Source organism: Plectropomus leopardus, chromosome 1 (assembly GCF_008729295.1).
Source record: "Plectropomus leopardus isolate mb chromosome 1, YSFRI_Pleo_2.0, whole genome shotgun sequence".
In the NCBI taxonomy this organism is placed as follows: Eukaryota; Metazoa; Chordata; class Actinopteri; order Perciformes; family Serranidae; genus Plectropomus; species Plectropomus leopardus.
The window spans coordinates 21,616,626-21,630,916 of NC_056463.1; positions in this window are offsets into that span (position 1 = coordinate 21,616,626).

Here is a 14,291-nt window from a genome sequence, read left to right on the forward strand (position 1 = left end):
AAGACGACCTGCTCCTACGTTTTCCCGTTTCTCCTTTGGTCTCTCCATGTTCACACTGATTTTTTGTATACTGTAGCTGTCTCCAGGAGACCCACTAACCCAGTCAGAGCATTTAAAAACCAGAAAGAAAACATTGTACAATTTTATAGATCGACAAAGACATTAATATGTGTATTTTAAAAATAACATATATTAGCAGTTTTGAAGGATTGAAGAGAGAGAGAGGTAAAGAAACAATATCATAGGGTACACTTGGGGTATTGTATTATCTTATATTCAGATAAGTTTTAATTTAATCTCTATCACAATAAGAAGTAATAAAATGGTTTCTTGCTTGAGCTTATATCTGCTGCTTCTTAGAGTTTTGCATCAATCTGAAGTTTGTTTTCTTAAAAAAAAAGTATGAAAGAAGCTCGAGAAAGTGTTATGTTGTGTTGTTAAAGACGACAAAAATGATTAAATATTTTCTCTTGTTTGTTTTTTTTGGATACTTAAAAGAGTTTTAAAACAACAACAACAACAACACACACACACACACACACACACACACACACACACACACACACACACACACACACACACAAACAATAACAGCAGCAAGGCAACAGTGAAAATGAATATTGAGTTTCAACTGTCTCTAACCACTGGTCTATTCAACTGCACCCTCAGTCAGACCATTCAGCAACCCCACCCTCAGTCACACGCACACACACACACACACACACACACACACACACACACACACACACACACCCTGTTCCACCCAGTGCAGTGGTCTGCTGGCCATATGTCAGCCCATCTCCTCAGAGAGACCTCCTGGGACCCCCATTTCTTTTGTGTGTGTGTGTGTGTGTGTGTGTGTGTGTGTGTGTGTGTGTGTGTGTGTGTATGTGTGTGTGTGTTCTCTAATGCGTTTCCCATCTCCTCTCACTATCTGTCCCATGACAAGGATTTGGCCCACGCAAGAGATTTACTAAAAACAAATGTAATTTACTAAAAACAAATGTAATTTATTATATAACTAATGTTAACAGAAAAAAACAACAGGGTGTGTAGAAATGAAAGCAGTGCATGGATGTGTGTGTGTGTGAGCTGTGTAGGTGTTGAGGGTGCAAATGCAAAGAAGATGATGTGGAGAGGATGTTGGAATAGAGAGACAGGAGCAGGCACATGGGCCAGCACGTACCCTTTCTTCCACCAAGAAAGTTTATGTTTATGCAAATATTTCTTAAATGTGGGAAAAAAGTGATAGACCCTTTTCCTGGAAATATTTGGCTTTTCAGCTATTCGTTCATTGTGTAGGCATTCGGTTTTCATTTTAAGGAATTTTGATTTTTTTTTTCTTTTTTTCCTGAGGACGAATGTCATTTCAGTGTTTGTGAGAAAAAGTGAATAATTACACCTTTAAGCTTAGATTTGCTTTAGTTATGTCCTGCCTCTTTTTGCATCGAACAGTGCATAGTAAGGTCTTTGAACCCAACACCTCAAGAGTTTGGGTTGGTCCGCTCGGCCCATCTTTTTGTCTCTCTGTTTATCATGATACTGCTGCTGCAGCTGTCAAACATACAGTGACAGAAATGATAATTTCACCCAATGGTTGTAAACAGGTTTGTTGACTGAGTCGTGGTGTCAGTGTGAGCAGCATCCGAACATAAACACATGAGCCTCCCCGCAGCTCACCCTGAGTGGATCCAGTCCTGCAGCACAGAGCAGGAGAACTTCTGCTGTAGTGGTAACACTGAAAAGAGCTAAATGTGGTCAGCAGGAAGTGATGTACACCCCCTGACCCCAAGTACAAAATGTTGAGATCAAAATGAGCACCAAAGCTCAAATGCTCAACAAAGTGCCCTGCAGCTCGACAAAAATGCAGATCATAATGCTTTGCCATCACAAAATTCCAGCCACCACATAAACACAAAACTGGAATGACCACATAAGTGCCAAACCAAAGCAGCACACCAAGAGGTTCCTCTAAACAAAGACTAACTGGCCAACCAAAACGTCCCAAGACACAAAACACAAAGAATAAAACCAAGGTACAACAAAGCTTTCACAAAACCAAAACAACCAAAGCCGACTGAGCTGCCACGTTACACACACAAAATACAACATACAGGTAGCACTTAGGAGTCAACGATTTCCTCATTGCCATTATTATCACTCCTCTCTTACCAAATCAAATTCCAAATCTATGGACTGTGGGGCATACCATGTTTGAGTCAGTGTGACACTACATCACAGCATCAAGAATTAACACAAAGCTTTTTTTAAATTATTGGCTGTTCTGTGTTTAATGTTACAAATCCACGAGACAGAAACGCATGTAGCCTTCTGGAACATGTGCAACTATGAAATAAAAAAGCCCAACCTTTACTTATCTAAAGCGTCTCAACACAAGTCTTAGGACCAATTCTGATGGTGGATTAAACGCAGTGATCCCACAAGAACCAAAAGGCAACCGCAAACTGACAACCCTTTAGAAATCAGGGATACGCCTCCAAAATGTTGTTCTCACCAGCGTTCTCCACCATACTAAAGTAAAAAACAAAACAAAAACACATCGTTGAGATCAACCAGTTCGGCCTACAATGCGGACACATTTCTCTGACAAACTGACATTTGGCCTCACTCACCAGTCACATACCTTTAATTCCAAGCAAAGGGCCTTATAAACCAAACAGTTAGATGAATAATGCTGTTCCCTTCCAACATACACCAAAACAAACTTCACAAAGTAAGTAGCCCCGCTAAATAACAGTTTGAATATTTTGAAAGTCTAATCTTTGTGGTGCAGACAAAAACTATTCACTGCTGTGAGTTCAAGAAGTTAAAACAGCAGACATGTTAAAATTTAAACCTGCTGCTCCAGTGTTTGGCCCCTGATGCCTGTTTACTGACATTGCTTTCTTCAGATATGATGATCAACTCAAAATTTTTCCTTGTTATTCTTAATTTAATTTCTTAATTTATTTTATTCATAGGGACAACACACATTAATTACCATTTCTGTAAATGTGCCAGTGTTAGCCATCGGGCTAATTTTCAACTGAAGTCTTTTGGCAAGATGTTTTGAAACCTGTAAAATGATAAAATTCACATAACAGCAGCAGGACACCATAAAGACAGCAATATCTACAACAAACAGGAACTCCCAAGACAGGACACAAGCCATGCAAAGCAACAAGAAACAGCAGAACAACAGTACAAAACAATAACCACAGTATACAGCATTTTAGCACAACATAGCCATGCACACAACATGTATCAACAACGTATAGCTTACAGCAACAACATATAGCATTTTAGCACATGCAGCATGAAGCGATGACACACACTTAGCAGAACATGCAGACATGCAGAACAGCAATAGCAACAAGAAACAGCAATGTACAGAAGCAGATAGAAATAATAATTAACAATATGTTCGTATGCACTAAAACAGGCAAGCAACATGACACAAAGTTAGACAGGTTGTCAGTAAAATAGATATTTCATACATCTATCGTCTGTGTGTTTAGACTGGATAAAAGAAGTGGATGAAGCATCTGTGAAGCTAATGAAGAAGTGCATCAAACCATTATTCTTTCTAATGGCCAAAAGGGGGAAACTCGCCTAAAGAAGTCTGAGAAAATGACCCTACTTCTCACTTAATTTATTACCTTGATAAACCTTTTCCTTATACGTTTATGGTCTCAATCACTAGTTTCAAGTCTTATTGAAACTAGTGATTGAGTCTTATATTATTTTATGTATTATGGTCCCATTTAGAGCTAAATAGATGATAAAGTAGGGTTTGCTTTAGGACATCACTACCTTGTGTTGACAAGTCACTACCACAGTTGTGTCCTTGCGTTCTCAGTCAGATCCACCCCTCGCTCCTTCACAGCTCCACCCTCTCGTCAGAATATGGTCACTACTGGCTCCAAAAAAACCAAAATGGCAGCTGCCAAAATTCGTAACTCCAGGCTTCAAAACAGTAGTCTACAGACCAGTGGGTGACAGACCATGGTGGCTTTACACTGGGTTCACACTGGGTTCAAACTCTAGAGTGGTTTTCTGTTAACCACACACAAGACACTCTCTGTTACACGGTTTACTAATGTGCTGCTCACGCTACACCTCCTCTGTTGGAGAGAGAGGGTCAGTTGAGGTGGTTCAGTCGTCTGAGTAGGATGCCTCCATGTGAAGGTATTCCGTGCATGTGGAAAGAGAGGCTGACCCAGAACGCGTTAGAGGCATTACATATCCCATCTGGTCTGGGAACTCTAAAAAGAGCTGCAGAATGGGGCTAAAGAGAAGGCCATCTGGGCCACCATGCTGCCACTACGACCCACATCTGGATAGCAAGACCATGCGATAAATGGATAAAGCATCCATTATCTCAGTAGATGAACATAAGATGATGGGCATAATTCATGTTTAATATCACAAGATGATGATGATATAGTACAAAGCTTGGATACATCTTTGTTTGAAGTTTCAGGGTCTTTATGTCATTTTTTATGCTGTCAGGAGATATTTTCCAGACACGTAAAATCATAGAAACATTTGTGTAAAGACATCAAAGGACACCTTACGTTAACAATCATTTTGTGCGTGGTATATTATTCACACACACACACACACACACACACACACACAGAGGGATTCACAGGGATGGTTGTTTGGCAGCTGAGACTCATTCCATGTTGTGGTGTTTTGTGTTTGAGCCCAAATTATGATCTTGGTTTAATGTCAACCACCTAAATTCTTTCCCATTTTGTTGGTCTCTCACCACTGTCTCCACGAACAGACATGCCTTAAATATACTGTTACATTTTCCAAAAGTAATGCTTTTGTTATTAGTGCTAATGCTGATTTGCTTTCATTGTGAAGAGCCATGACATGCTCATCCCAAGACAAGAGACAATTTTTTTTCTGATTTATAAAACTGAATATTTTGAGAATTACAGACAAAAACAAATAGATGTTTGAATGTTTAAAAAGACATGCTCAACATTTTTGTGTTTTGTTTATATATTGGACAGTTGTGTGCCTGTTTTGTGGTTGTGAGTGTTTGTTTGAAGATAAAGGAGATGTGAAGAAGGCAGCAGGGAGGACTCAAATTAGTCAGTTTCCTTCAGTGCGTCTGTTTAGATGTGAGCATGTGTAGGTGTGAGTGTGTGGGAAACTATTTTAACTCAAAATGTACAAACATTTTGCGCAATCACCAGAAAATCAGTTGCAGTAAGAGGCTAATTTATAAAAGACACAACTGAAACTTGTTTTCAGACTTGAACGGGTCACCTTCTAGGTGAGGAATTGATTCGTCCTCCTGAAGTTTCTCACATATGCACAAGTCTTCTTAAACACCCGTAAAAAGATTTTGATGTGTTAAATTCCTGTAGTTCCCCTTTGAATGAAATACGCTGGATTATCATCAGAGCTTGCTGTCAGCTGCTGTAATAGTGACTTTCCTTTGGTTGATTGCACTTCAGATAAGGTTTAGGACATGTGCCGTTGTTTCAGGACAGTTCGATTTTGACGTCTGGGTCAGCATCAACCTTCCACAAACTGTAACAGAGTCTCGGTGGACAGACTCAAGCTTCTGCTTTTTGTTGCTCTGCTCTGTCTTGAGCGTCGAAAGTTATCTTGGTTGACAGATCGAGAAAAAAACATGCACGCAGACATTATGGACACAACATAGTACGTGTATATGCGGAACTGTAAGATTGTGCAAAAATAACTGAATCATAGAAAATATTCAACAAACAGTACAACAGTGTCGTCAACTAGTTATGGTTAACCATAACTCTACATTCTGTATATAAGCATGCAAACTTGAGTTGCGTGGCACATCTGGTTGTGTGTGTTTGCGAGTGTTTTAGCTGCAAACTCTTGTAGCCTCAGACCACTTTCTGCTTATTTGTTTCCTTTTCTCTTGATGTCTTCTGTTTTGTTTTCTCTTTTCTGAGACCATTCTTACCACTTTGTCTCTTTTTCTCCTTTGTCTTTATTAAGAAGATCTGTGTCAGATTTGGGGGAATTTAGTGCAGTTGTATTTTCCTGACATCTGTGCAGAGACATCCATCCTTCCTCTCTACAGCTATATATAAGTCTTTAGTTCTGCTCAGAGCGAAGAGGTTCAGATAATTCATTATCCACTAGGTCAAGAAAGGAATTTTGTCCATGTACCTGTCTGTTTGTCCGTTATTATATTGTTGGTTTGACATCCACAAAAACCTTCAAGGGTTAGACAAGCGCTGTACACACTCACAGTGTACTCGTAATTATTTAAATACATCATGTTTTAGTACAGCAGTTTTACTTTGTTTTTGTGAAATTTCATAAAGTTCCTCTCTATATATTTTTCAATGTAAGTAAAAATACTTTGCTATGATTAATATTTTGTTTAACATAGTTTTCACTAATAACATAAAAAAAAAAGTGGAAAAAAAATGCTCTGGAAACAGATCGATGCTTTCTCCCTCATTGAGATATTCTGGATCTGGCTCACGTTAGGAAACATTGGAGAGATTCAGCCGTACATGTTTGAGCCTTAGTCAGGTGACTAGCATTATACAGATGTTAAATATAGTTAGCATCTTTTATTTGTTTGTTTTTTGTCAGTTTGTAGGCTAACTGGCGGTGGCTGACAGCATAGTGGTTGTTAAATATACAAGAACTTATGCTACAGTGGGGTTTTTTGCAGATAGGGGTCTGAATAAGGGTCTGAATAAGGGTCTGAAAAAAACCTGCACGCTCTGTTCTCTCAACTGATAAGTCAGCTCTGTTCTGGAGGTTTTAGCTTCTTTGCCGGTGCTGTGTGGAAGTCTGGTCCCCCTGTCAATATGTGTTTCCCACATTGGACAGCCACTGGTTTTAGTATTAATAATGTACCTAATCTAGCTTCCCCATGTGCGTTAGATTCTCAGATTTTAGGGAATGCAAAAACATTGCCCCCCTTAGTAGAGGAATGTGAAAGCAGCCCTCTTGCGACAAACTTTGCACGGATACTAGACAGTACAATCAAGGTCTGATATTTTGGAGGACATAAACAAAAGAAAAATACATTTTTGAGTGGAGGGTACATTTAAACAGTGGGCCACAGTGTGCGTGCGGTGAGTGTTGACACATTGACTGCTTCCATCTGCAGCAATTTTATGTTCATACTAAAAACATCCATTGTTTCGTCCATTACTGTGAGACAGTCATCTTCACAGATGTCTGGGTTTTTATTATTGTGTGATCTATTTTTTTTTTCTTAAGTTTTATTGTCATTTACAAGTACAGATAAAAATCATAAAGTACAACAATAGTTTGCACCTTATGCAACCTGTCAGGCAATTTCAAAAAGCCAGCAAGCAAACTAACAAGAAAAACAAAGAACAGAAATACAGCAAAAGCAAAAATAGCAACAACAGCACCTACAAAAAAACAATTAAATAAAAAAAAACAACAACAGACAAACAACAACAACAAAACAGATAGATAAATAAGTATTTTAATTAAGAAAAAATAAATAGGAGGGTAAGTCTTACAGATCAGAGACTTGCTATTTTACTGTAGCAAGTGGATTTATGTGCATGAGTCTAACTGCATCATTGATATGTACAAACTGCAGTGTGGTCATATTTAGTTGTATTTTTCTGAGCCTTACAACATCAGAAGAACATCAGCACACCTGGACTTTGCTTTGCTGCGGATTATCCCTTTAACTACAGTGTCATGCTCATGCTGCCCCTCCCGCTGTTGGAAACTACCGTGCCTGTTCCACTTCTCAATCGCATTCCTGTGTTAATGCATGAATCATGACACTTTGACTTCTTCTTCTTCCTTTCCATCATCCTCATTCACATCGTTCTCTCTTGTTCTCTCTGTAACGGTTTAACCCTCCACAGATGACTTTGTGTTGGGACTTCCTCTGAAGTGCTGATGGGTCACATGCATGACCGCCAGGTTAACAAGCAGGCAGGTTTGGGAGGTGGTACAGGGGCCACGATCAAAGGTCAGGAAAACAGGGAAATCCCAGAGCTCAACACAGAGCAACTTACCCTCCTGTTGAATGACTCCTTAAGAAATCTGCTTTGATTGCAGTTTGTACGTGCATCTTCTTTGACAGGTGACAAGAGGAGTGTTGCCTATTCTGCTGTCTTGTCATTGCATTATCCTTCATGATCCTTTTGTATTTGTCTGATAGCTCAGCATACAACCAGTTTTCATCCTGTATGCGCCATAATGAGAGCAAACAGGTGGTTTTCCATATCATCGGAGTCTCAGTAAAAAGCACGCACTGCTTGATTTATCTGTCTGCACAATTTTCCTGTTTGTTTCTTTTCAATTTTATTACGTTTTTTAAAGATCAGATAGAAAATACCGATCACACATGACAGCAATATCACATATATCATAAGGGATTAAATAATAATAATTAGGAAAAAAAACACACACAAACAAATAAACAAAAAACACAGCATGGTATATATAGGTAATACAATATTACATAGGACCTTACATGGTTATTTCACAGCTCACAGTGCTCACAGCTTAGATGTTTCATGTGCATCAGGGAATACTTAGCTAAGTATGTCTTATATTTTTAAAGACTGTTTGAACTGCTTCTGTTGATTATTTCAGATAGAATCCATTGTCTAGTTTGTGTTGCAAGTTTGTTCACATGGCAAAAATTCAAGCCAGCTGGGTTTTAAAGTGAAAACAGCACTCAGTGGAACATGCCAAAAACATGACATGCATATCTTAATTAGTCACTTGCTTTCAGAATCTACTGTGGAGAGGCTTCTTCTTCTGAGAAAAAAAGCAGGAAAAGCAGCAGTTTAACTGACCTTTAAAAGTCACACCACAGTGGCGTCTTCCTCTGTGTAAATCACAAGTCATGACTGTAAATGCCTGACTGGAAACTCTTTGATCACAGTGAAAAAATAAGAGAAGAGGGAGAAGATGTTGACATTTCACTAGTGAGGAGGTGCAAGCCAGGTGTTGCCAGGTCATCTTTCTCCAACTGGACACATGGATGACTGTGGGGGAATTTAGAAGACAACATTGTGTATCACAGAGTCATCAAGCCGCAGACTGAATACTTCACCTCATCCGTGCAGCATTTCCACGGCATAGTGCAACACGGCTCTGCTCCGCTTGAACAGTGTTTTGCAAGAGTCTGGATAACACTTCTTTTTGTATCACCTTGGTTCAAGGTTCCAGTGAGCTGAGATGACACTAGACAGTGGAGTCAAAACACTGCAGACCACTGCACAAACCTGCTATTTTGAAACCACTAAGTTATCATCAATAGAGGTCACAATTTTTTTATTCACTTGATCCTGATTTAAAAAATGAAAGCCCGCAAACGCAATGCCGTATAATAGACAAAGTACAGAAGTTCCTCTGTTTGGTTGCAGATTAAAGGATGCATCGAGTATCACTTTGAAGATGGTGCCACGGCAGTTTCACATGCCATCGATCGCTACGGGGTACTATCTGCAGTGGAAAAATAAAATAGAGAAACGTGTCTGCCTAGCATAGGAGTAGATTTCAGGGGGGAGAACACAGGGGCAGAATTAAGAATTAAAGACATTTGTAACGTTTATACATAAAACGTTCACCATAAAGCAGAAAGTTAAGTGTTTGATGCTTATAATTCTGCCCCCAGCTCACACACAGACTCACCACACACACACACACACACACACACACACACACACACACACACACTGTGGTTGGGGGAAAACAGCACAGTAAAAAAGCTGATAGCTCTTCAGCAGGTACATGCCACCTCATCCTGCTCTTTGATTAGCACCAACACTTCCCTTTAACATGGGACTGACAAACACATACACACACTCGACCATCCTCTCCTCATCCTGTCATGCAGTTGTCTTGCTGTGTACAAATCAAGCATTTTAGAATTACATCAGTTTGTTTATCAGTCTATTTACTGTGGGTTCATTTTTCCCACATACACAAGGGGAACATTTAAGAAAGAGCTTTCCTTCTTCTTCTGCTATTTAAATGTCAGTATACCCAAACACACAGCATCAGTCTGTTCATTTTGCCAGAAGACTGAAATAATAATAATTACAAAAAATCAGTAGTTTTAGTTCATTTTCATGTGTTAACATTTTCAGATTTATCCACCTTAGCATAGTTAGCCTGTGTCTCTAATGTCCTCCGTCTGTGTGAGTAGTTATATGAGCAAGAGAGACACTGTGTGAAAGAGATAATAAGATCTGAAGTTAATGACAGAGGGAAAAACTGTACGCACACCCAGAAAATGCTGCTGAGCAAGGCACAAGACAGGAAGAAAAAACTCTCACAGACGCCTTAAATAGTTCAAATGAGTCCCAGTCTCTCTTTAGCATGTATCTGTCAAAAGGAACAGGATGTATGTGTGTGTGTGTGTGTGTGTGTGTGTGTGTGTGTGTGTGTGTGTGTGAGAGAGAGAGAGAGAGTGAGTGTGGGAGCAAGAGACAAAGAGAGAGAGTTTATAGGGTTGGCAGACTGGCAGTATGAAGGTTTGTTGTTAAAGTAAAGAGAACCTGAAGAACATAGACATCATCTCTCCTAAACAGGGACATACAGTGGACTGTCCCTCTCTGAGCTGCCATTAGCTGCCTCAGTGTGAACACAGTTTACACAGTAGGAATCCAGTTTGACAAAATAATGGCTGTCATGACAGTGACAGGATCATTCCTGTGGTTTCATCGTGTGATTTACATGTGTGGCAAATATTTTTTAGAGCATACCATGAATTTCAGACTGTTTTGTTCAGCAAGATAATCTTTACAGATGAACACCCCATGTAGGATTGTGGAAGCCTAAATCCAGTTTTCATAAGTGAAAAATTTAACATTAGACTATAAGCATTCTGCACTACGGTCGCATGGCTCAAAGTCACTACCACAACAAGGCTGGAAAGCCACGATGACGTTCTGTAGTCTCATTTAGCCACTTATTAGCAACCACGGTTTTTAAGACACATAAAAGTTTCAAAGTTCTCAAGCAGGGTATTCATTGATCTATTTTATGTCTAAGAACAAAATGTGAAAGTTTCTAAAGGTTGTTTTAACCACAGACCTTATTTTAGGCTTCTAACAAAAAACTCAATTAAAAAAAACAACAACATTGACTTCCAGACAAGGCAACCGCCGGTGCTCAAATGCTAACTTACTTTCAGGTTTTAGGACTCATTCCTGCGGTACTCTATAAAAGTTAGACACAAAAAAGTATTTTTAACTTTCTCTGTAATGTATCATCTGTGAATGAAAACTAGAAAATGTAAAACACCAATGGTTGGCAGTCAACAAGTACGCATCCCTGGGCTAAAATTTGCAAAGCTGCCGGCTTCTGTTGAAGTGTGTTTCTGTGTGTGTGTGTGTGTGTGTGTGTGTGTGTGTGTGTGTGTGTGTGTGAGTGTGTGTGTGTGAGTGAGAGAGAGAGAGAGAGAGAGAGAGAGAGAGAGAGAGCGTGTGTGTATTAGGTTAGTTACAGGATCATCTCCTATCATCAATGAGGTGTGAACCCCAGATTTCTCACGTCCCCCACCCCCCTCTTTACACCAGCCCAGGTGTCAAAGCCCCCACTGAGGTGACACTTATCACTGGTCTGGGAAAGAGCTGCTCTGTAAAAACACACACACACACACACACACAGAGAGAGAGATAGCAGAGGATGACTCGGATTGGAAAATGTGTCTCCTTCTCACCAGATATTGAGGTCTATAGATTATCAGGTCTAGACAAGAGCAAAAAATGACTGTGTTTCCTTGACAACGCAGAGCACAGACCGCCAGCTCTCTTTTAGGTCTTTCAACTGTTTCTTTTAAACTTCCCATTCAAATGTACTCTTCTCTAGATGCTGCTCTACTACTGATCTAAATGATTTGGCTCGTCTCAGATAGGAACAGCACCGCGCGCGTACACACACACACACACACACACACACACACACACACACACACACACACAGATTTATCTGTGACTACCTGCCTGGTGTCTGTTTTTAGGCTCATATCTTGCTCTGTTCTCCCTCCTCCTTTCCTCTGTAGATAAATATGTCACTCTCACTGCAGACTGTGTGTGTGTGTGTGTGTGTGTGTGTGTGTGTGTGTGTGTTGTGGCTGAGAGAGAGAGAGAGAGAGAGAGAGAGAGAGAGAGAGAGAGAGTATTAGAAGATGGGGGGATTTGGGATGTTGAGTCACCCACTAAGGTCAGATAACAGCAGACAGACAAACACATCAGCGTTAAAAACCCCAAACCAATTTTTGTCAAATTTATAGCAGACTCAAAAAATGTGTACATTTACACTTATACAGGCTCAGAGCAATGCAGGAGTAACTCTCTCTCTCTCTCTCTTTTTTTTTTTTTTTTTTGAATTGTGGGGGTTGCAACAAAATACTTCAGCGGGACATAGAGGACAAACATGCAAACAACAGAATATAAATATTTGTGGAGGACAGTAGCCAAATGGTTGTAGAAGTGACCTTGTGACCAGAGGGTCAGCAGTTCAAATTCCTGGGCCGCCTGGTAGGGAAAGTGACTGAGACACAACAACTAGCACCAAAACAATGTAGAGCAGGGATACTCAGCTTACTTTGTTTGGGGGCCAGTTTTGTAAAATGTCAGGATGCCAGGGGGCAGATGATAAACAAACAGCAGCTCCGCCCAGTTCAGGTGTATGCAGGGGAGTTTGTATTTGAGGACATTTGGGGCTATGTTCCATTTACCTCTGAAGTTGTACGTCCGATCTGAGGATGACTTCACGTCCAAGTTAATCAGGTTCCAAAACAAGTCAGAAAACCAAGATGTCATTAACAATGCCAGTTAATAATGAAACATTATGCTGACTGTTGATGTGCGGAGCAGCTATCTTGGATTTTTAGGTCGGGGTTAATGAATTTCCTCAGACTTTTCAAGTATGTATGGAAAACACCATTAGCCTCAACATCTTTCAGAAAAAAAAATCCTCATATTAACATTTAATCCCTATAATGTGAAAGTACTTACAGTCTACCCCACTGATAGCTCTGCTGCTCTCAGATTTCTGTCTCATTTTAGACAAGTGTTTGCAAACATGTTAGCACGTATTGCAAAATCTGCATGAGAAGTTCACATGATGTGTCAAAGCATGTTGCTGAGTGAAGCTAACTAGACTGCAAGCTGTATCCTGAATCATCTCAAAACGATTGCTACAACAACTGAAGCTGTATTTTCCTATTAGAAATTCAGAAAACCTCAGTTACAATATTACATCAGGACATAGGGTGTCTTTTATATCTTTTGAATCATCTCAAAGTTTAACCACAATGGTTGAATCTTTTGGAAAAATTAATAATCTCAGGTGTCTGAGCTTGTATGTTGTGCTACTACTTTCTGCAATTATTTTTTGAGTATGCCATAAATTTGACAAAAATGACTGGTTTGGGGTTCTTAATGCTGATGTGTTTGTCTGTCTGCTGTTATTTAACTATTTTTAACTGATGGGACATCAGTACATATTTTTCCCAAACTGGCATTTTATCCCTATGTGATTTTATTCACCTGACAAACAGAAATCATGCAGCTCATTTGCTGATGCTGACAAATGGCTTTTCTGATTAGCTGTTGAGTCATTCAAAGTGGAAAACTTGCTGCTGCAGCTCATGAAGGAACATAAAGGCTCCACTGCACTCTTGTGGCCCCCTACTGTCCGCTGAAAGGCAGTCTGCCTCAGTCACAGCAGGAGCAAAGATGCTGGTCTTCTAAAAATCTAAATGCATTAGTGGCTTAGTTGCTTCATAAGTCTGCATCAAAGAGGAAAAGCACAGGGGCTTCTAGTACTTCTCAAGGTGTCACTGTTCTCAGTGGCAGAGGAAGTATTCAGATCCTTCACTAAAGCAAAGGTACTAATACCACTCTGTAAAAATACTCTGTTACTAGTAATAGTCCTGCACTGAAATATTTGTTAAAGCAAAAGTATGTACGCACCATCAGCAAAAGGTATGTTTTTTTATTAAAAGTTCTTATGGCAGAAAAAAAACAAATCAATTTAATCCACATATGTAAAAGTAGGAACCATGAAATGTTTTTGCATGTAAAACAGTTTAAGGACTTTCAAAATGGTCACCAATAAATTTCCTAATCAATAGGGTAGTAGTTTCACCTTCACTTATAGATTTGTATATGGTCTATGTGCAAAAATCTTAATTTGTAAAGACACTATTAACTAAAATTATTAAAAAGTTGTCGTGGAGTAAAAAGTACAATATTTCTCTGAAGTGTAGTGGAGTAGTCAGGACATTTCATTGGAATAAAACACTC